Genomic DNA, 24,688 nt, shown 5'->3' on the forward strand with positions numbered 1-24,688 from the left:
ACAGGAGGGAAAGGTCGTTAAGGCAAAGGACAAATGAACACTGGGAAGGAGGAGTGAAATGTCACAGTTAGTTTCACGCTCGCAGGACCCTCACCCGCTGTGTATATAGTTTTCGCTCATCCTCTCAATATACTAGTTGCTAGCGTTACGAGTCAGCTTTCTCCCACGCCAATACTTAGCACAAAGGAGAAAGGTAACTGGCACATCGGGTCAAGCATCTGTGAAACTGCCGTCTGTGAACACATTTTTCTGCCTGATAGTGTCTGCGGCATACCTTCTTCAAAAGTGATTTAAATTAATTTCTCGCAAGCACGTCTGAGTGTGTCGGAAATCGCGTGCCAAACAGATGTTCGCACTATACCGGAGTCAGATTCCACAAAATGTTTGCATGAAATTCTGCGTCATGTAAAAGTTAACTGGTTTGTAGGCGTTGTAGTCAACATTGCTAGAATTAAAACCGCAATATTGTGATCATAAACTGAATCTCAAGCGCGCGAGGCCCACTGGTCTGCATCGCTGAAAGGTGACAAAGTATATTTCGAAGATGTAGCCATGTAATTCGCAGGCTAAGCTTCAAAAGACTTACGAATATATCACCGCGTGTCTCTCTGCGACCGAGAAAAACGAAGACGAAGTTGAGTGTAGTGTGTGGGGGCAGACTGACCCATTAGGTGTTTTCGGTCGTGTATTTGTTACAGTATGCTATAACAGCTATGGTCGTGATTGCAACGCATTGTTACTCCGAATCACTTAAAAAAAGGTAATATATTCTTGAGTGCTGCTGTAAAGGAATCAAAAGATGCACCTTCAAATAGTTTATGCTGGCACTAAAAGCGTTTTTCTACTTGAATACTGCCATACTAGGCCGGCATTTAATAGCTTTGAAGGAGGGACACATAGTTTTAAGAAAGCGAAAATAGAATGAAGTTCTAAAAGCAGTGAAATATTACGACAGTTTAGAGATGGTAGATAGCAGCCGAGCCTCCTTTTTTCCTTTTGTTTTCTACATTTCAGCCGCATGGTAAGTGCATTTCACCAGATAAGGCTGTGGCGAGCTTCTTCACTTGCTCTTAAAAGCATAGGAGGCATGAGAAGGTCCTGCAGGTCACGGGCGCTGCCGACTGCTGTACGGCCTTCATATTTATTTCAGTTTCCCAAACGTGGTAGAAAACTTAATGCGGTGGCAGCGCACAGCCAACACGAACGTCTCAGCGCTCTGCGTGGCACATGCGAATCCTGAACGCGCTTGACCGCTCGGCGGAGTTGGACAAACAAGGTGCATTTGAAGCTTTAAAAACTGGCCTGCCATATCACTTCTTTGTTTGGCCAATGGTAGCATATTCAATGTCTTTCGCTGCGTTCAGTTAGTTCCTCTTTATATGCCTCTATATGCAGCAGCACTAGCCGATCTTGACGTGTGGACAAGAAGGGCGGTTCTTGATTCCTTTGAGGCAGCACTGCCTCCAGTCCACGCTGGTCGTGCTAATATGAAGTCTTAACCCAAAAGCAATTCTTATGTTGTGTGGATTCGCAACACGGAAAAGATCTCCAGATGATACAATTTAGTTTGGAACCAAATGAACTTTGATTCACCTTTAATGTTTTCTTACTTTCTGTATCCCATTTGTTATCACCTATCGACCCATTCCAGGCCCACACAGCGAAGGTCAGTTCTGAGCCTTGACCTTCCTGGAAACCAAGACCTCTCCTGACGGCATCCACAGACCTCAGTGAAAATTGTATTAATTGCGCATAATGAAACAAGATACCTAAAGCATGAGACCAAAGGCTGCACTGGACATTCATTGCATCCAATTGTTAAATAATCAACTATCATTCTTGAATAACGCATGAAAGAAAATTATTACACCGAATTTTCTAAAAACATGGCAGATCTGAAATTCACGTCAGATAGGTGAACGAGGACTGCTTCAGACATATCATGTCATGAATCAAAAATACAGGTGAACCTTATAAGACATCGTTTAAACAGTATTACTTTTCTGCTCGTAGCGAGCTGGGCAGCGCTTTTAGAAAGGATTCCTCATAAATGATTGTGCAAACGAATAGAGAGCACATAATTTTTTTCAATGAGTTGTAGAAGGATGATGGTCGAATATTTCAAAAATGGAAACAATAAACGTCCAGTAGCAAGCAGCCTGAGGGGCCGTGATTTGGTATCTCTTTTCATTATGAAGAGAAATGCCCGCTTTTTGCTTGTTACGTTTAAAGTCAGTTGAGAATCTATACGATAATCTGGCAGTTTGCATCCTTTCTTAAAATTAATACAAATGATTGAAATATCCTGTTACCGCTTATCTTTTCCCACGTAGCAGATGATGCGGATAACACAGAATGCAATTTGTTTTACATACCCAGAACTGCGGCGCATCGTAGAAAAATACAGAAACCGAAATTCCTCTTGCACACTCAGCCAGGACTTCCTCCTCTACTCCCATGTACATCACAGTCGCACACCTCTTCTGCCCTGAGCGGATATGTCTAGCCAACAAGAATGTTAGCAACCCTCACGTCCAAGGCAGTGTCCAAGCAGATTTGTTGCATATGTACCAACTCGAGACGTTTTTTTCCTCCTTCCTTCTCATAAGCGGTTGTTTTACAATAATTAAAATGGTCACTGTGCTTGCTTCTAATTCCTATATTATGAAATCATTCTTTAGTTATTCGTGTGGCAAAGATAAAAAGTAGAAAAGTAGAAAATATATTTCTATTAAAGAGAAAAACAGGTGATGACGCGGCAGATGCAGTGATACGAATGGCGGTGAAATTATCTGGAAGAAGTATGTATGTACGTACTTGTACTGGCGACTAGCACTGCCGAGTAGTTATTATGTATGGTGCGGTATAAAACGCCAGAAAGGACTAGAACAGGCCAAAACAGAAGTTTGCACAAGTTTGAAAGTCATTACCTTAAAACAGTGCGAAACAGTTCTATTCAGTCGGAGATATGAAAATATGGCTGAGAAAAACTCCTGGGAAACCACTTGTTTAACGATGAATGCAGACAAATATTTTAAGTTCCATGATCAAACATGAGGAACTGAAATATCGCATAATGCGCTTCTCAATTAGTGTAGTTACTAAGTTATGAGAACCAACCGAAAAATGCTTGACAGTACCCCTCTTAATGATGGTGTAGTTTGGTTTATGGGGTTAACTCAGGCTTTGAGAGATGCCGTAGTGGAGGCATGTAGACATTTTGACTATGAGAGGTAGTCATTCTGAACAAGAGAGGTATAAATTTGGCAGCATATTACAATATCCTACTTGTATTCAATACATGTTATCCTGTGCAAAAAAAAAAAAAGTTTGTAACAAAAGTGTTGTGCTGAGGTCAAAACATTAAGCGGCAGTGCGAGTTATTAAAAGGAAATTTATATATCTAGACGTATATTTAAATCACTCGTATATCAAGGGATGCTTTGGTTAGCTTTCCTTGGCCACATCTCGCCACGTTAACTTCAGTACCTAATGAGTGCTTTAAACTTTTATCCGGATAAATACATTTTTGTGATCAATATTTGTAGATTGTGATGAGGGTGCTTAATATAACGTCCGGAGCGAAGCGTAAAAGACTGCAGCAATTAGTGCAATAAAAAAACGAGATATCGCAAGCGACTAACGCTGTGAGGAGTGAACCTGATCGCTTCGCTTTGACTTAGGCTTAATATTTCATCATCATCATCATCAGCCTGATTTTACCCACTGCAGGGCGAAGGCCTCTCCCATATCTCTCCACTTAACCCGGTTCTGTGCTAGCTGCATCCACTTGACCCCTGCGAACTTCTTAATCTCATCCGCCCACCTAACTTTCTGCCGCCCCCTGCTACGCTTTCCTTCCCTTGGAATCCAGTTTGTTACCCTCAGCGACCATCGGTTATCCTCTCTTCGCACTACATGTCCTGCCCATGTCCATTTCTTCTTCTTAATTTCCACTAGAATGTCGTTAACTTGAGTTATTTCTCTGACCCACTCTGCACGCTTTCTATCTCTTAATGTTACCCCTACCATTTTTCGTTCCATAGCCCTCTGGGTTGTCCTCAACTTAAGTAGAACTCTCTTGGTTAGCCTCCACGTTTCAGCCCCATAGGTGAGTGCAGGCAAGATGCAACTGTTGTATACTTTCCTCTTGAGCGATACCGGTAAGCTGCTAGTCATAATCTGCGAGTGCTTGCCAAATGCGCTCCATCCCAATCTTATTCTTCTTGTTATTTCCTTTTCATGGTCCGGATCTGCGGGTACTACCTGTCCTAAGTAGATATATTCGCCTACTACTTCCAGTATTTCGCTACCTAATGTAAACTCCTGTTCCTTCCCGAGGCTGTTGAACATTACCTTAGTCTTCTGCATATTGATTTTCAAGCCTACCTTTCTACTTTTCCTGTCTAGGTCATCAATCATTATTTGCAGTTCATCTCCCGAGTTGCTTAGCAAGGCAATGTCATCAGCAAATCGCAGATTACTGAGGTATTCTCCATCTAGCCTTATCCCTAACTGCTCCCATTCCAAGTCTCTGAATACTTCCTCTAAACAAGCTGTGAATAGTACTGGGGAGATTGTGTCTCCTTGCCTAACACCTTTCTTTATGGGAATTTTGTTACTTTCTTTATGCAGAACTATGGTTGCTGTGCAGCCACTATATATATCTTCCAGCACTTTCACGTATGGCTCGTCTACCCCCTGATTTCGCAATGCGTGCATCACCGCCGAGGTTTCAACTGAGTCAAATGCTTTTTCGTAATCAATGAATGCTATGTATAAGGGCTGGTTATATTCCGCGCATTTTTCTATCACCTGATTGATGGTATGGATATGATCGATAGTAGAGTACCGTTTCCGAAACCCTGCTTGATCCTTTGCTTGATTGCAGTCTAAGGTTGTCCTGATTCTATTAGCGAATACCTTAGTAAATACCTTATACGTAACAGACAGTAAGCTGATTGGTCTGTAATTTTTAAGGTCCTTAGAGTCCCCTTTCTTCTGAATGAGGATAATGTTTGCATTCTTCCATGCTTCCGGTACCGTCGATGACACCAGGCACTGCGTATACAGGGTGGCCAGTTTTTCTAGCACGATATCCCCCCCGTCCTTCAGCAAATCTGTAGTTATCTGATCCTCTCCAGCTGATTTCCCCCTTTTCATAGTTTCTAGTGCTTTCTTGACCTCGTCCTTCGTCACTGGTGGAACATCTGACTGTTTTTCCCCACCGCCAATCTCATTACGGTCCTGACTACTTTGGCTACTGTAGAGATCTGTATAGAACTCCTCGGCTACTTTGACTATCTTGTCCATATTAGTGATGACGTTGCCCGCCTTGTCCCTTATCGCATACATCTGGTTTTTGCCTATGCCCAATTTCTTCTTTACCGCTTTAAGGCTTCCCCCGTTCTTTACAGCATGCTCAATTTTCTCCATGTTATACTTCCTTATATCGGCCACCTTGCGCTTATTGATTAGCTTTGATATCTCGGCCAATTCGATCTGGTCTGTTGGATTGGAAGCTTTCATACTCTGCCGTTTCTTAATCAAATCTTTCGTCTCCTTAGACAGCTTACCGGTATCCTCTCTAACTATCCTACCGCCTACTTCTACCGCGCACTCAGTAATGATATCTCTGAAATTATTGTTCCTTGCCTCTAGGGTAATGTCGCCATCCTCAGTTAGAGCTGAATACCTATTCTGTATCGAGATCCTGAACTCTTCTGCCCTCCTCCTCACCGCTAATTCGTTGATGGGTTTTTTTCTTACTAATCTATTGCGTTCCTTCTTCAGATTTAGGCTAATTCGGGACCTCACCATCCTGTGGTCACTACATCGAACTTTCCCGATTACCTCTACATCCTGCACAATGGCGGGGGTTGAACACATTATGAAGTCGATTTCATTTTTAGTCTCTCCGTTAGGACTTTTCCATGTCCATTTTCGGTTCTTCCGTTTGCTGAAGAAGGTATTCATGATTCGTAAGTTATTGCGCTCTGCAAACTCAACTAGTAACTCCCCCCTGCTATTCCTAGAACCAATGCCATAGTCACCTACTGCCTTGCCTCCTGCCTGTTTTTTCCCTACCTTGGCATTGAAGTCGCCCATTAGTACAGTATACTGCGTCTTTACTTTTCGCATTGCCGATTCTACACCTTCATAGAAGCTTTCAACTGCCTGGTCATCATAACTACATGTAGGTGCATAGGCCTGTACAACCTTCAGTTTATACCGCTTATTAAGCCTAATTACGATGCCTGCAACCCTCTCATTAATACTATAGAATTCATCTATATTACCCGCTATATACTTATTGACAAGGAAACCTACTCCTAGTTGTCGCCTCTCTGGTAAACCTCGATAACACAGTACATGCCCATCCTTCAGTACAGTATATGCCTCATTCGGCCTCCTAACCTCACTAAGCCCTATGACATCCCATTTCATGCCCTCTAGTTCCTCTAACAGCACTGCTAAACTAGCTTCACTAGCTAGGCTTCTAGCATTAAACGTTGCCAGGGTCAGTTTCCAATGGCGGCCTGTCCAGCGGAGCCAGGCTTTCTTAGCACCCCCTGCTGCGTCACAGGTCTGACCGCCGCCGTGGTCAGTTGTTCCGCAGCCGCTGGTGACTGAGGGCCGGGGTTTTATGGAGCTTATCATAGGAGGTTGTGGCCAATTACTGCACCAGGGTGGCCAACTCCTGTTCTGGTGAGGGAGTGCGTTGCCGGAGGTGTTCACCGGCATCAGGTTTAATATTTACTGCACACTAATTTATTTTGTAGCGAAGCTGCAAGATTTCCAGTTGTGATGTATGGATGCGAGAGTTGGACTGTGAAAAAGGCTGACCGCCGAAGAATTGACGCGTTTGAATTGTAGTGCTGGCGAAGACTCTTGAGAGTTCTTTGGACGGCCAGAAGATCAAATCAGTCGATATTGTCGACCATAAACCCTGACTGCTCATTGGAGGCTCAAATTCTAAAGTTAAAGCTCAGCTACTTTGGTCATCTGATGAGAAGAGAGGAGTCGCTGGAGAAAGATTTGATGTTGGGAAAGGTTGATGGTCACCGGAGAAGGGGTAGCTAGCGAACGCGATGGTTAGATGGCATCCTCGAAGCGCTGCAGATGAAGTTATGTGATGTTAGGAAGATAGGGAGAGACCGGAAAGCGTGGCGTGATATGGTCGATAGGGTCACGAAGAGTCGGACACGACTGAACGACTGAACTGAACTGAACCATTCCATATTGAAGAATACCTGTTGCAAAGTTTCCGCAGAGACAGGAAAAACTTCAAATTTGAGCAGGAGCAGGATGAGACACTAGAATGTTGTCCACTTTGTGTATTCACATGGCCTCCATAATTTCGGCTTTTGTTTCTTTTTGGCTATACCTGAACTTTGCATCCTGTTAGTGTAGAGACGCAGCCGATCGGATAATCTTAGAGCTACAATTCAAGATCATAATAACTATTTTTATTCGCGTATAATGATTCGGACTGCTGCGACACCGTATAGATTCAAGAGGCATGTTGAACAAAGTTATGTGAGTTCGGACGGTGTTTCTTGTGCTTTTTGTTCTTGGATCACCTAACTTCGTCATATTCGTTGACATGATGCAGACCAGTATGGGAATGCTACGGAAAAATCACACTAGCGTATTTTATAATAAGGGATTATTTGCGTATTGGCGTCCACACAAAAATAGCCATACGACAACAAAGGAAATGTACACAGCTTTCTCAGAAACGTCGTAGTTAACGAGAAATCTGTCCTGGGCCGGATATCTAAACCGGGACCGCCGCCTTTCCAGGGCAGTCGCTCTACAAACTGAGCTAGCCAGCACAGTCAGCAGATGAGATGAGCGAATAGATCAATATTCGAAGTGGGAATGGTGTCGGTCGGATATTTATGGGAAACCCTAAGTTGGAGTGGATTTGTATTAATGAAGTAAAAATTTACGTCGATCCAAGCGCAGCCATACGGCTACAAAAGAAAGCTATAAAAGTAGTTTTCTCAGAACATCATAGCTAAAGAAAACATTTCAATAGCACATTTGACCAGAGATAGAGAGAGAGAGAAAACTTTTAATGAGCATAATAATCAGTTGACCAATAAATAATAACATTTAGCCAACAACCGATAATAATAACAATAATAATATTTGACAAATAAACTGCAATGAGGCGAAAGCGTGTGATGCGAAGTTGTCCGAAGCCTTCTACAACGGCATTGCTTTAACTCTTTTTCCCTGCCCCTTCCTTCTTTTTTTTACAGCTCGGGTATGGTGTCCTGTTAGAATTGTGACAGATACTGTGGCTTTTCTTTGCTATCAAGCAATTTGAGACACTGCTGAAGCCTGCTGTACTGCGTCTATTTCTATATGCTCAGTGGTGCAGCGTTAGAGGAAGTGCCAAAGGAATGGCGCCGCACGAACGCCTGGATCGAAAGCCCGGCGGGGTCAGCTTCCTATATGTGTGATTTGCCTGGTGACGTCATCACTAGTCCTGACACTATGGCCGGATGTGATGTCATTATTACATCTGGTTATTAGACATGGCCAGATGTGACGTAATGATGTCTCACATCTGGTCACGGCGTCATGGCCGATGACGTCACCATGACCATGTGATGGCATCATAGTCATCTCATTACTCATGACTATTTAGTCATGACTAATGACTAATTAGAACTAGTTAGTGAATAGCTAGTCACTAGGTAGTATTGTTTAATAACTAGTTAGCCGTTAGTTGCTACTGGTTAGGGACTAGGTAGCCATTAATCGTTAGTACTAGTGAAGGTGTGACATAATCGTGGTGCTTGGTACAGCTTCAGTGGCGAGGCGCTGCTGACTGCACTTCAGGCGTTTCGCTACTGGTTAATTACTATTCCCAATTAGCTAATTAGTAAACTACCCAATTGCCTAACTACCATGTTACTCATTACTACTCCACCAATTAACCTGTTAACTGTTTCAATTAGTTACTATTTACCAATGTCCGTATATGATGCGCTCTCGAAAGTGTGACTACCTCTGCCGACAGCCTCTGCCAACAGCTCCTGCTCGCGTCGCAGTTGCCCTTGTTTACGCTATTCCATCTCGCACGCGTAGCGCGTAAGTGATGAGAAGCGGGACTGCGGGTACGTCTTGTTTTTTGGCACGCTAATCGGTTCTGCAAACAGGGCGAGAAATTATCGCCGCTCATGAGATTACTAAAACGTGATTGGTCGTGTGTCGGAAACCGCGAAAGAAAAATAAAACAAAACACTAATATAATACCACGTTTGTTATGGAACTAGTTGTTTCAATTACTGTGCGCCATTCTTTTTTTAAGGATTTCGCCTTAAAATTCGCCTGGTGCGGAGATTGAACCAGGGACCACCGCCTGTCTGGACCACTCACTCTACCAACTCAGCAAATCAGGATAGTCGGCAGGCAACAGCGAAACGCTCAATAACTCGAATAGCCTATTCGATATTACGACACGCCTGCGTCATTTTCTTACTAAAGCCAATTCGCCCACTTTCTTGCTTCTGAGCGTGGTCAGTTTTGCACATAGCTATGTTTGGTTGTCCCAGATATAATAAGCGATGATTTCTTATTAATATAACGGATAACTTCACCCAGGTTTTCATCTTGGTGCCAGTGATCTCCAGCTTGCTTTACCATGTTTGGTGCTTTGTGTGCATTCTACTCACAACTAGCCATACGATTTCCTCATTAGCTTAAAATATTTCATTTAGCGTACTTCATTCCTAGTTAAAAACATCGGGATATATACCATTATCTTTAATATCACCCAACGGGCACGTAATAAAAAACAAAATTTAGGCACAGAGGGAAATCGATATGCACTCAAGCATCGAAACTCGCTTTATACACATACAGAAATCTGGAAGTAATAAAGCACGAATACCCGCCGTGTTACATACTCCAGAGAACTTTCCAGAGAACAATGAAGCAAAACCCTTGCTTGTGTCATCAGTGGCGAGATTAAGAAGTACCAACAAAAATATAACATGATATCTTACAAATCTCGTCCTGCAACCATTCTTTGTGCACTGTTTAGGTTTGTGGCATACCATTTGCATTTCCATTCAGCATCCATATGTCAGTGAAGCTGGATATTAGTTATCGATAGCGATTCCGACAGGTCGTATACGTACCTCTAATTATATGCCATTCATTGTAAGCATACGTGTCTGTAGAGAAGTGGCGAGGCTGCGCCTTTCCTCTCCCCTAAAACTGGGCAAATTTATTTATTGGTAATACCTATATCCCCTCGATGACATCATTTTTGGGGGTGAGGTATAAATAAATTAGGAAGCAAGAGTAAGTAAATCAGAAACAACATGCAAGCAAGATGAAAGATACTGAAGGAGATTAACACTTTTCCCAATTCTGTGCCAATATTTCACAGCTAACTCACAAAAAAACCCATGCCAAGCGATGTCGTAAAGTGCCTTCCAACATCTTATTAGTTTACACACAGTTAAAAGCTTGCTAATTTTGAAAAATGAAAGCGGGTAGGTTAAGATTAATTCAAATTTCATTCGATATGCGAGGTACGATTGCGCACTAAAGTACCATTGGGATCTGAGGAACAACACGAAGGCAGTACTTACTCCGCAATGGTGAGATAGAGCAATAGATAGACATGGGCGAGGAAAATAGAGTTCATCTTCTACACTTATAGGCTGTACTCGTAAAAATCGAATACAGTACTTTGAAGAAATAGCGGAAATGTAGGAGTACTAATTCTCTTTGAGTGGCGCTGATATTTACTCTAAACTGGCTTGAAATATAAGCCCGTGATACTCTTTGTTTAACGCGTCAAACCTTCAATATATGCTAAGGATTTAGCAGGTGTCAATACTGTTTTGCTTGAAATATCAGAAGAAATTCGACCTGGTGGTATGTAATTCTGATATCTTTATAAGGGGTGTTTTAACACTCAATAATGCCTAAATGGCTAATATATATTCAACAGGGATCCCTTTGTATGCAAACGCAGCTAGAATAACAACTTGTTTTTTTTTTTCTTGAGTGTTTTGGATTCTTTAATTCCCCTATATCTGAATAATTTGTCTAGCACTACCTTATACGCTCATTAATTTGTCGCCCTTTTCAACCATTCTTACATTTTGGCATAAAAAGTTGTAGTATCCGGCTACGGGTTGGGTCATTTGTTACCGTCGGCCTCAGAAAAATGAGGACGCTCAATGGCTGTATAAAAAACTTGGGACTATATGCTCACTCTTAAGGAACATGCAGTCACTAATTGCTACTTTGCATGAAATGCCACGCGACGTGCATATACACCATTCTTTTTGCCAAGCCCTGTGAGCTGGCACGCTGCTCTTTAATAGGTCAACTCACATAGGGATAGGTATTGCGTTGAAATCTCAACCGAAGTCTTCTAACATTTCCAATGCGGTCCCTATAATTACCCTTCCTTCTTCGCTCCCGGATAACCTCAGAATAATCCCCATTCCAAAAAACGTTGCACCCGACACTAACACAGGCAGACGTTCCGCTCGCTTTTCCAACCATGTTCACCCGACAGATTCCACGATCATCTACACAGATGCATCACGAACTAACGTCGGAGCGGCTGCTTACTCAATTCAGAGCTGTAGCGATGTAGTGACGCGTACCCTCGGTCCTTACATAGATCCTGCTCCTACAGCGACTCTCTAGACCCTACCAATAGTTACCAGTATTCAAGACCTCGCACAAGCACCCCCTAACCCTTCAGGATACACCATATACACTGATTCAATACAAGCTATACGCGCCATTCACACGGGTCACATTCCTGAAGAACTACACGATGATCTACACAGAGCTCTTACCAAACTACGTCCCCACACTGTAACACTGAGGTGGATTCCTGGTCACGCTGGAATCCCAGGCAATGAGGTAGTGCATCGCCTCGCCCGCGAACTTCAACACCGGGTGCCTGGGATTCCCTGGCCTTATCCACCAACGTGGGACACTACTCTTCACTACAAAAAAGAAATCAACGTTCACTACGACAACATTAGAGAAACATTCCGTACACTTCCTCTTCCTGATAAATCTCTCACTACCACGCAAATCCGCATTCTTAGACGCATACAACTAAATACACTGCTTACTCCTGCCCGATCTTTTCTATACAGAATCATACATTCCCCTGCATGTCCAAATTGCCCAGAACACTATGCAAACTTGGAGCATTGCATCTTTTCATGCCCTGTCGCCTTCCAATCTCCTCACTTTCCACACCCTCCTCCCCCAACGTGGCGGGCTTGGTTAGCCTCTGACCAGCTGCAAGATCAGTTGGACTTGGTGACCCTGGCCCAGGACATTCTTAACGCTTAATGCAATGCGTTAAATAAAGTTGTTTCCTCCTCCTCCTTTCCAATGCGGGAACGTTTCTTCATTAAGTTCAAAGAGAGAAAGAGAACAACTTTTATTTAAAATGCCTGCAGAATCGGTTAGGCTCCCTCCAAGCAGGGAGGACAAGCTTTTACCGTGACGCGGCCACTACGTCAGTCTCGTGCGTTGTGCTCCTTGAGGTCTTGTTACGTCCCTCGCTACTTCCGCGGGTTCGAGAGGGCCGCCGCCCCCTTCTTGGGGGTGCTGCCCCCCCTCTCCTCGGTTTCGCTCGGTCGCTGCCTCTCTAGAGCTGCCGAGACCTGCTGGACGGCCTTGAGTTGTGTCTCTTGATCACAGCTCCTCGTTGCAGCCTCTAGCTGCGGCGGAATCGTCGTCTTCTCGCTGGCTTCGCGCGGATTTACGCTACAGTCCCAAAGGATGTGAGCCGCGGTGGCTCTGTCCTTCGCGCACAGTTACACATGTCGCTCGCGTGCACACTCGGACACATGTTCTTAGCTAGCACCGGGGTGAGCAGGGACCCCGTCTGTAACTGTCTGTATAACACTGCCTCCTTCCGGGTAAGCCCCGGGTGAGGTGGCGGCATAGTCTGTCTGTTCAGTCTGTACCATTTCACTATTTCGTTGAAGGTGGTCATCTAGTCCTTGGCACTGCGCCGCGACCAAGACTCCGAGTCGGCCGTGCTTGCAGCCGCGCGGTTGGTTAGTCCTCGCGCGGCCGAGTTGGCCGTCTCGTTGTGGTTCACGTTTTCGCGTTCCGACACGTCACTGCCCATGTGGGCCGGAAACCACTTGATCACCACAGGAGTTTTGCGTCCGATGTCTTCGGCCTTGCGCAGTATGCGCGCGGCCTCACTACATACCCTACCCTTGGCGTAGTTCTTCACTGCCGTTCTAGAGTCACACAACACTGTAGTGCATCCGGGGTCGGAAACGGCCAAGGCGATGGCCACCTCCTCCGCCCGGTGCGCTTCTCGAGTCCGGACGCTCACCGCGGTCTTCGTTGCACCCGTCGATGCCCCGACAACCACTGCCGCGTATGCGGTGGTGTTCCCTCGATACTCCGCCGCGTCCACGTAGGCGGCGCCTTCTTCTCTGGCGTGGAGATCTACGAGAGCCCTGGCCCTCGCCAACCTCAGCTCCCTGTTGTGCTCGGGGTTCACGTTCTTCGGCATCGGGAAGACCCTGAGCTTTCTGTTGATGCTATATGGTATAGGTACGTCTTTCTGCTGCTTGCCTTCCCTCGGTTCGAGGCCAAGGTCCCGCAGTATCTGTCTTCCGGTTCTCGTTTCAGAGAGACGCTCGAGTTGCGCCGTTCTCTGTGCTTCGGCTATTTCGTCCAGCGTGTTGTGGACTCCCAGCGCCATGAATTTTTCGGTGCTCGTGCCCCCGAGGAGACCGAGTGCCGCCTTATACGCCTTGCGTATGGTGGCGTCTATCTTGTTACGTTCACTCGGCCTCCAGTTGTGGAAAGCGGCAACGTACGTTATGTGGCTAACTGCGAAGGATTGAACGAACCTAGTCAGGCTCTCCTCCTTCATCCCCGCTTTTCTGTTGGACACCCTCTTGATGAGTCTCATTGCCGCAGCCGCTTTGCCCGCGAGCTTGTTGACCGTTTCACCGTTGGCTCGGTTTCGCTGGATGAGCAGCCCGAGTACTCGAATCTTCTCGACCTCCGGTATTACTTGTCCTCCCGCCGCCTTGACCGTGATCTTGGGACGCTCGTACTTGACTACCATATTCTTTCTTTTCCTGGCCGATCCTTTCGGGGGAATCACCAGCAGTTCTGACTTGGCCGGAGAGCAAACGAGTCCAGACCCGTTCAGCTGCTCCTCGATGGCGTTGACCGCTTCTTGCAGCGTTGTCTCGATGTGTCCGTCGCTTCCTCCCGGTACCCATAGCGTAACGTCGTCGGCGTAGATGGTGTGCCGGACTCCCGCTACTCTTTCTAGCCGGTTGGCCACCCCGATCATCACGAGGTTGAAGAGTAGCGGGGAGATTACCAACCCCTGTGGAGTTCCGACGCTGCCCAGCTTCTCTTCGAGCTGCAGGTCTCCCGCACAGATTTCGGTGGTCCGTTCCGTCAGGAAGTCTTCGATGTACTGGCATGTCCTCCTGCCCATGTTTAGCCTGGATACTTGGGCCAGGATAGCCGAGTGCCTCACTTTATCAAAGGCGCTCTGCAAGTCCAGCCCGAGTACGGCTCTGTTGTCCTTGGTGCCCGTCGTATCGTCGATGATCTCGTTCTTCAGTAAGATCATGGCGTCTTGCGTCCCGAGTTTGTTCCGAAACCCGATGATAGAATTTGGGTAAAACTCCGATTCTTCCAGGTAACGCTGCCACCTGTTCATGAGAACGTGCTCGAGGACCTTTCCCACGCACGAAGTGAGCGAGATCGGCCTGAGGTTCTCTATGTTGGGCGGCCTGCCAGGCTTGGGGATGAGGATCGTCTTGGCTGCTTTCCATTGCTTGGGTAGCCTTCCTTCTTGCCAGCACTTGTTGTAGAAGTTCGTGAGCGTTTCGATGGCCACTTCGTTGAGGTTCTTGAGCGCTCTGTTGGTCACTCGATCGGGACCCGCGGCATACCTTCCATTGAGATCCTGCAGGGCAACTCTGACTTCCCAGGTCTGGATGTCGCGATCTAGCGTCTCGTTCTCTTTGCCTTGGTAATCCGGGTGTCTTTCCGTGGGGGTGGTCGGCAGGTACCTGGCGTCCAAGCGCCGCTTGACCTCGTCTTCCCCGTGTTCGCAGATTGCCTTGTGTAGGATCCTGGCCAGGTTGTTGTGTTGGTGGCCCTTGGTCTTGGTTTCGTCGAGGAGGTGCCGCAGCATGTTCCATGTCTTGCCCTTGTGCATCTGTCCGTCGGCTTCGTTGCAGGCATCGTTCCACTGTTGGGTGCATAGCACCCTGCAGTGGACCTCGATCTGCCTGTTGAGCTCGGCGATCTTCTTCCTTAGACTTCGGTTGGTTCGTCGCTTCTGCCACCTCGCCTTTATGGAATGCTTGGCTTCTATCAGGTGGGCCAGCCGACTGTCCATCTTGTCTATCCGTTCGTCCGTCTCTAGCTCTTTGGTGGCTCCTTCCGTCGTCTCAACGACGTTGGCTGCCCATTGCTCTATGTCCGTAATGTCCACTTGCACCGCGGATAGTGCCTTTCGAAAGGCGTCCCAGTCCGTAATGCGATGCTTCCTTATGCCGGTGTTGCCTTGGCCTTCGAGTGGTACGACGACCTCCACGATGTAGTGATCGCTGCCCAGCTCTTGGCCCGTGTTTCTCCATTTCGCTTCTCTTGATCCTCCGTCAGTTTTGACGAAGGTAAGGTCCGGAGTTGTGTCTCTCGTAACAGATGTGCCGATCCTGGTGGGAAAGGCCGGATCCGTGATTAGGTTCAGTCCGACGTCGGTAGCGTCTTGCATCAGCTCTCTCCCCTTGACCGTCGTTCTGTGGTAGCCCCAGTCTTGGCTCGGAGCGTTAAAGTCTCCGCACACTACGAGCGTATTGCTCCCCGCGACTGAAGTTGCCTTGTGGAGCAGTGCCTTGAATTTCTGTTGTCCGTGGGACGGATTGCTGTAGACGTTCACCAGGAAAGTGCTCTCCTTCCTCTTCTTGCCCGTGATTACTTCCACCGTGCAGTGTTCGATGGCGCTTCGGCCGATCATTTCGTGTTCCACGAAGGTGATCCCTTTCCTAACGAAGGTGCAGACCCCTCTGCCCTTGCCCTTGGACGGGTCCCTTTTGCTCGGCGGGCTGTCGTGCGATCGGTAGCCCGGCAGTCTCGGCGTCTCTTCGCTGTGTGTTTCTTGAATCATTATGACGTCTGGTTTCCTCGTTAGTTGCTGCAAGTGTTGCTGCAGCACCGCTCTCTTGCCGGTAAAGCCGTTGCAGTTCCAGTGCCAGACCAAGAGGTCTCTCACTGGTGGTGTGGATGTTGCTGTACGTGCTGTCCCGTCCATGATTGCTGCAGTTTGGCGATGATCTGTGCTTCCATACCTTGTATTTGTGCCTGTATCTGCGTCTGCATCTGTGCTTGCGTTTGCGCCATCATGTTCTGGATCGTGCTCTGTATGTTCGTTATCATCTGCTGAACCGTTTGCGTGAGCGCAGTAAGGCTTTCGTTGGTTACCTTGCTGATCGCCTCAAGACGGTCGAGTCTGTCGTCCTGTTTTTCGATTCTTTCCATTGTCTTTCGTTCCTTGGCGCCCTCTATGGCTCTCCTCTTGGGAGCCGGTCCCGCCGCTTTCGTGGCTCTCGGGTCCACCTCGACCTCTGGTTCGTCCTCGGTTATCTCTTCTTGTTTCCTCTCTTGTGCGGGCTTCGGCAGCAGCTGCTGCTTTTGCTGCATCGCAATTAATGTCGTTAGCTTCGCGTTGATTTCCTTGATGGTTGCGTCCTGTTCGGCGATTCTCTGCTTTAGCTTCTCGTTCTCGTCTCTTAGGGCTTTTATTACCACCCCGTTCTCTTCTTGGAACTTCTTCGTGGCGTTTTGCGCCGGTGGTTGTCTCTTCTCTGCCATGTTTGCCTTGACTGTTTCGGCCCAGGCGACTCTTTCCCCCGATTGCGACGGTCTGTGGCGGCTGGCGCTCCTGCCTCCCTTGCTGTTGTCCCTCTTGCGGCTGCTGTCGCGCTGCCTCGAATCTCCGCGGGGTCTCTCGGCAGACGGCTCTCGCAGCGGCGGAAAGCCTTTCGGATCCAGTTGTTGCTGCCTGGCTTCCATCTTGCGTTCCCATTGCCGTTTTTTGAGCACATACGGCATCTTGTACTTGTTCTTGCATTCCCTCTCGCCCGTTGGATGCTGTCCCCCGCAGAGCCTGCACTTGGGCTTGCATTCGCGTTTGTGATCCTCGCTGGGATTCGCGATTCCGCAGCCGAAGCATACTCTGGTGTTGGGATTCGGGCATACGTCTCTTCTATGGCCGATCTTGCCGCATTGCCTGCACACGTCAAAGTGCTTGCGGTAAAGCCCGCACCTGACTAATATCGAGCCATACTTGACGTAGTTCGGTACTTTCTCTCCTGCGAAGAGTACTATCACCGTGGTTGTATTGCCGATTCTGTGCGCCTCCACCGCTAGGGGGTTGCACGGGTTCACGATGTTTTCGGCTATCTCCTCCGGGGTGTCGGCTACGGCTATGCCTCGGATGACTCCCTTGACCGTGCCGTCCGGCGCCGTTCGGTAGGCGCTGACTTCGTATGTCCTGTCTCCTACGTTAAGGGTTTTGACCTTAGAGTACAGCGTGGCACGCCTCTCGTCCGGGGTGCTGACCACGATGATGTTTTGTTGCGCGTTCGTGCAGATGGTGTCTGCTTTGGCTTCTTCCTTCGTTACTCGAGCCGCCGTCATGACGGCCGACATAATTATTGAAACCTCAGTTCTCGCTACGTTGAGACCTCCCCGTGGTCTCTGACTATCTTAGTGTCTTCCTTCGGCATGTCCATCGGCATCCTCGCCGCTTTCGTTACCGAGGCTGCAACTCTCTTAGCAAAGCTGGCCCTAGTCTTGGGTCTAGACTGGCGAGTAATGGCGGCGGACTCACCGTTTTCCTTGCCGGCCATGATCTGCTTGACGCGCTTGCCGGAGGCCGACCAGCCTTCGACTTCTTCCGGTGCAATGTCCTCTCCTTGAACTTCAATGCACGTACGCCCGCCGAGACTGCCGATGCTCGGTGCTGACGTCATGTTGTCTTCCATCAACGTGGCCACTTCCATTTCGGACGCCATCTTGGTCGTACTCGTCGCCGGGTTAGGCCTAGCGGCCGGGCCCGTCGCCACCGGTGGCCGTACTCGTGGTAGGCCGACGTTAGGCTTAGAGAAAAGTCCGCACCGCACCAGAGAAAAGTCCTCGTAAATCGGGAGAATCACGTACCGCTTGGTCAAAACTGGTACCGGTCGATGCCCCGCACCTTCGCGCACACTTTGGTACCAAATATATCGCGGTAACTGTAAATTAACACTGCGTTAATTGGCATAATAGCAGGGGCCGATGAGAAGCACGTTCCCTCCCGTCGGCGACTCAGCGAATCTAAGTTCAAAGTTTTGCAGTCTTGGGAGAGGAACAAGAAAAGCTAAGCGTAGACACGTCCGTACAGATTGCTTAAAGCGAGTTTTTGTAGGTACTTATGTCAGGTAGGGTTTCACGTGGCTATCAGCTGGCGGCTGTATTCTAATCAATATGGTCGATGTGATGCAGACAAAATATAGGGTCAATTTATAAGTCTTTATTGAAGCGCACATTTGCGAACGAGCATCCGTAAATGGACACCGACGGGAGCCTTGAACGCTGACCCATCATACCATATAGGCGGATAGGCATGTGTATGTGCCAGGAGTCCCAGCTAACATGTACCAAGAATTAAAATAAAATATTTGAGGTAGGCCAAGAAATGTAGTTGCATACATCTGCAAGCTGTTTTCCCCAAAATGTATTCGTTTTGCTATTTACTAAACGGCGAATAAGGTTAATGTTTAGTTTTTATATATTCACTTTAGAGCATCAATGTCAATTGAAAAGTTGAAGAGCAACTTCTCAAGTCCCTCTTACAACATTCTTACAAGTTTTTCATCGCACAGCCCCCGTGTGCCGACGTTGCGGCATTGAGGCGAACATAGCTCGATACTGCCGCAGCCGCCCACTCACCCGTTACGATCGGTCCGTCCAAAATGCTCCGCCACGTAACCATTTCTACGACTCTAATTGGCAATGACCCCCATCTTCGTATGAATATCCCCAGACCATTTGACCGCGCAACCACTCTCCTGCTTCCGAACGAAGTGTCTCACCACCACCTGCCTCTTCTGCGCGCCGCTTTCCGTCACCACGGCCGCGACGGCGGTCGGCATCGCCTCTGCCGGAAAACTAGTCAGCGCGGCCGCTGGAGGTCAGGCCGCTGGAGACTGTGCGCTGCCTGAAGAAATTCCTCCATCTGTGTTTATGTTAAAGAACACGGTCTATGTGCTTGTGGATGGTGTGGCGACAATGACTTTAGTGGATACCGGGGCAACCATTTCAATAATGAGTTTATCGTTTAAGAAGCGGTTAGGACGCAAAGTTATGTTTGTTTGGGACAGAAATGTGAATTTTCATGGTGCGGGTGGTGAGGTGTTGTGTCCCCTGGGAATGTGTAGTGCTTCGGTGTCCCTGGGTGGAACGGTATTCGCAGCGGAGTTTGCAGTGCTTTCGCAATGCACGCATGACATAATTCTAGGTATTGACTTTTTGAGAATGTGTGGCGCTACGGTCGACTGCCGCTCTGGGGAACTCTGCGTTGATGGTTCCCTTCCTTCTGGACTCTTAGAGAAGCCACACGTCCGTGAGGATGTGTTCTGTGTAACAGAGGATACCAATGTGCCAGCCTTGTCTATGGTGTGCGTCCCAGTTTTGTGCCCCAGCCGTGCTTCCGACACCTTCGACGCTACAGTGGCACCGCTTCCTTCTAATTGTGCAAAGAAATACATTCTGGTTCCTCACTGCCTACTGTCGGTGGTCAAGGGCTGCTCACGGCTATAGGCCATTAATTGTTCTTCGCAACCAGTAGTTTTGCCTGTGAATATGAAGATTGCGACCTGTAGCCAAGACGACGCCCCGTCGGTGGCTTTGGTTACTGACGCACCTGACGAAAGTGCTGCCGCTCCAGCCCCTGACTCGCAACTACATCGGATGATCAGCCGCTCTCTAACCAGGGACCAGCGTGACGCTTTGGAGGCCTTACTGGTCAAGTATTCTTCCATATTTGACTAGCGGCTCACGGTGCATTCCCGTTACACGTACCCGGCATCGCATTGACACAGGCTACTCACAACCAATTCGTCAGAAGCCGTACAGAGTGTCACCAACAGAACGCCAGGTCATCAGTGAGCAGGTTCGTGATATGCTGGAAAAGGGTGTTATTCAAGAGTCATGCAGTCTCTGGGCCGCCCCTGTAATTCTGGTGAAGAAGAAAGATGGTACATGGTGCTTTTGCGTCGACTATCGCCTTCTGAATGCTGCAACAAAGAAGGATGTGTATCCCCTTCCGCGGATCGATGACGCCATAGATTGTCTGTTCTCGGCATCATATTTTTCATCCGTTGATCTGCGATCGGGATATTGGCAGATCCCTATGCACCCTGACGACAAGGAAAAAACGGCATTTATCACACCCGATGGCCTGTTTGAATTTAATGTAATGCCTTTCGGGCTCTGCAATGCTCCTGCAACTTTCGAGAGATTTATGGACGCTATTCTACGGGGACTAAAATGGCAAATATGTATGTGCTACCTCGATGATGTCGTCATTTTTGGCCGGACATTCGAAGAGCACAACGAACGCCTCGCTCTCGTGCTTGACTGCTTCAAAAACGCCGGTCTAGTACTTAATTCGAAGAAGTGTCGCTTCGGTGAGCGTCAGATTTTGGGTACTAGGACACCTCGTCGATCGTGAAGGCGTCAGACCTGACCCTCAAAAGACCGCGGCCGTTGCATCGTTTCCAACACCTCAGAACGTGAAGGAACTCAGTAGTTTCCTAGGACTGTGCTCATATTTCCGCCGCTTCATTCCCCGTTTTGCTGACATTGCTAACCCGCTTACGTGCCTTCTCCACAAAGACGCTCCCTTCGAGTGGACATCAGAGTGTGACTCTTCTTTTTGCCAGCTCAAGTTTTTACTAACGTCACATCCGATTCTCCGGCATTTCAACCCTTCTGCTCCAACGGAACTGCACACGGACGCCAGTGGTGTTGGCATTGGTGCTGTGCTGATTCAGCGTTACGGCGACAAGGAACATGTTATTGCTTACGCCAGTCGTTCCTCAAGCAAACCTGAACGCAATTACACAATCACTGAGCAAGAATGCCTCGCGGTAGTTTTCGCCGTTCAGCGGTTTCGCTGTTATCTATACGGGCGTCCCTTCACACTGGTCACTGATCATCATTCCCTGTGCTGGCTGATAAACCTCCGTGACCCATCTGGCCGTCTTGCACGGTGGGCAATCCGTTTACAAGAGTTTGATTATGCAGTTTTGTACAAGAGTGGACGCCGGCACGCTGACGCGGACTGTATCTCACGTTTACCGCTTCCCACAACGAAATGCGACGCCGACAATTTTGATCATTACATCGCTGCGGTTGTACCTCCATTCCCCGATACCCGTACGTTCCGCACTGAGCAGAGGAAAGATGAGAATCTCCACCCATTCTTTACCGCTGCAAGGGACCCTACAGTTTCTTGTCTGTATTGTATACGGAGTGGTCTTTTGTACAAAAAGGACTATTCTCCCACTGGTCTCCGCTATCTTCTGGTGGTGCCCGTCAGCCTACGCTCCTCTGTTTTGCGCGTTATGCACGACGACCCCACTTCGGGACACCTGGGATCTGCGCGGACGCTCTATCGCATCAAAGAGCGTTTCTACTGGCCTCGGATGCGTGAAACCACTGAGAAGTATGTGGCTAGCTGTGCTCAGTGTGCGAGTCACAAACGCCCCGCCGGCACTCTTCCTGGTCTTCTTCATCCGGTGACGCCTCCAAGATCCCCTTTTGAGAAAGTCGGGGTAGACCTCTTGGGACCCTTTCCCAAGTCTCATTCTTGCAACCGCTGAATCTTCATCTGCACTGATTACCACACTCGTTACTGTGAGACGGCAGCCCTTCCATCGGCTACTGCACACCAAGTCTCCCTCTTCCTGCTGCACTTTGTTATACTGCGCCATGGGCCTCCCCGAGTGCTGATCAGCGACCGAGGGCGTCAGTTCACCGCTGATGTTGTCGAAGAACTCCTTCGTTTGTGCCAAACGCAGTTCCGACATTCTACTCCGTATCATCCGCAAACAAATGGGTTGACCGAGCGAACCAACCGGACACTCACCAACATGCTTTCAATGTACGTCGCCGCCGACCACAAGGACTGGGACACTGTGCTACCATTTATAACATACGCATACAACACCGCCCAACAGGAAACAACAAGTTACAGTCCATTCTTTCTCCTCTATGCCCGGTCTCCTCGACACATCCTCGACACCATCCTCCCGTTCTCCACAGACGACGAACCTGAGATTGCTGAGATCCTGTGCCGGGCTGAAGAAGCCCGCCGGATAGCCCGCTTGAGAACTCTCGCCTCACAAAAGCGCTCGAAATCCCGCTACGACGACCACCATCGCCACGTCACCTACCTACCTGGAGATATGGTCTGGCTTTGGCGTCCACTAAGGAAGCGTGGCTTAAGTCAGAAACTGCTCGCGCACTATATCGGTCCCTATGTTATCCTCGAGGCAATTAGTGACCTCACCTATCGGATTGCGCGCCTTACCAAAAGTGGCCGACGTTCTTCACGAACTGAGCTTGCCCACGTCGCGCGTCTGAAACCCTGTCATCCTCGTGCTGACGATTGACTCACCCGGAGGGCTTCGCCTGCGACGGGCGAAGTGTTACGGACTTGTTCTCGAACAGAGCACGGAGGAAGAAAGAAGGAAGAGGAAGAAGTGTGCGCGCCCGTTCGACCTCTGTCTTGTGGCACTTGTGTCGTTCCCGCTAGCCGTGTGTACCTAGCGTACTGAACCGACTAGAACGTCTCCGTCGCAACGCTAAGGGCGTAACAATATGTATGCTGCCATGAATATCAATTCCTAAGACGCTGGTACTGGAGTGGCGCAATGCTAACAACAAATGTGCGCTCAGTATTTATGCTACTTTTCGACAGTGACCACTTCTCGTCAGAATATAAGTAAACTGTTCTATAAGGCATTATATAGCATCATGATAATTGCTTCCTTTTTTGAGAAGTGATGAGACCGTGTAAACTAAGGCGGGTTCTTAAAACAAATAGCTATCTTTCGGTCGCACGGACGTGGGTTGCAGTACTAAGGCACACATTCAAGAAGGTATTTCGAATTAAGCAGATGTTGTTTGAAGTTATTTTATTTATTATATGATCTTGATAGTCAAGTGTTAACCCTTAGTACAAGAGCATCTCCATCGATATGTTCTGCCATGTGCCGACGGGTTATGTGAAGCATACGCACATATTGAAGAGCCCGTGTGCACGAGAAACACGAAATTTTAAAATCCTTCCTTAAAAGGTGCTAAAGCATGTCAATATAGTCTTGCAAGTGGCTGGACACGACCATAAAAATATTAATTTGCTCAAAGACGACACAAAATATCTATACCACTCCCGTCTGATCGATGTACTGAGCCACCAGCACTTGCATTTCAAAAGTAGCCACGTAAATAATTGCAAGAAAACATTACCGTACACTCAGGCTCTAACATTCAAGCGCATATGCTTTCCTGAAGATGACTTTGATGCTAGCTGTGAGGCACTCGATTGGAAGGATTTTGACGGACAGCGCTACCCGGAGCCCGTTATTGATGATGCCGTGAAAACGTGGGAGCATACGTCCGCCCTGAAATCTGAAATCGAAACAAGCCTGTACAGCCTTGCTCCCATTCTGACCTTATATTGATCTACTCATATTCAGACACCAATTTGAATGCTATGTTAAACAGAAACCATAATATTCTCCTGCAGAATGGCAAAATGAACCGGGTAATTTCTGAAGCACCCCGTGTCGTATATAGGATGGCAAGAAACATGAATGACATCGTAGCTTCATCAAAACTAAACAATGAAAGCGTCTCAGGATGTACACCTTGCATTAAAGATCGCTGTGAGGTTTTGTCCGATGTTTAATGCCACTGCAATGGCACTATGCACAGCATGCTTTCTTTTTCTTTCATAGTCACAGGAGACTTTATCGGTGACCAGCAACGCAGTCTGCTTCTTGAATGTGGTGTGTACCGTGAGCAATATATTGGACATGCAGAAACTCGTTGTAAACAGATGTAAATAAAAAAGGATATTAGTTTCACGCTTTCAAAATCACGCTACTGTTGTCAAGCTTTCGACCGCATTGCAGCATTGAAGCTTTTGAGTCATATCCAATACATGAATTCAACACCTTGAATGCTAAGATTAAAGACAGCGTAATTAAACTCTCCTCTCCTTTTGGGTAAATTTCATTGCAGTTTACAATGCCGTTTCGTAATTGCGTCATGATGAGGGTTTGCACATATGTTTTCATTTTACCAGACGCTTATCTTTTTTCTATCGTTATCCACTGTCGCATCATGTTGTTGCGCGTGATTAAGCACTCCCGTGTTGACGAACTGTAGGTTGTGATGTAAAATGCTTTGATGAGTTTTGTTGCTCTTGATCACGGTCCCATACCATGACGTTTCCAAATAAGAGGCTTGCTTTTCATTCACATGGACTTTCAAGCCGTCACGGCATGTTTTCTTAATTAAAGTTAGTACGACTACAGTAGAGGGTGCGTTTAGCCTT

The 24,688-nt window shown here is 47.7% G+C and overlaps 1 protein-coding gene across 4 annotated transcripts in view; it reads right to left on the minus strand.

Annotated features, from left to right (window-relative positions):
• The window catches only part of LOC146174041 (uncharacterized), a 264,164-nt gene that overhangs the window by 230,014 nt on the left and 9,462 nt on the right, over nt 1-24,688 (minus strand). The window contains exon 1 of one of the 4 annotated variants that reach the window (XR_014701981.1): nt 10,620-10,799. The exons of 2 other annotated variants lie outside the window; for them this stretch is intronic. The gene's annotated coding sequence lies outside the window, so the exon portion shown is untranslated. Of the gene's footprint in view, nt 1-10,619; nt 10,800-24,688 lie in introns of those variants that run through there. One more of the 4 variants, XR_014701976.1, reaches the window with a different exon arrangement.

The sequence above is a fragment of the Amblyomma maculatum genome, chromosome 11 (assembly GCF_055883805.1).
Source record: "Amblyomma maculatum isolate TAMU_Amacu chromosome 11, ASM5588380v1, whole genome shotgun sequence".
NCBI lineage: Eukaryota > Metazoa > Arthropoda > Arachnida > Ixodida > Ixodidae > Amblyomma > Amblyomma maculatum.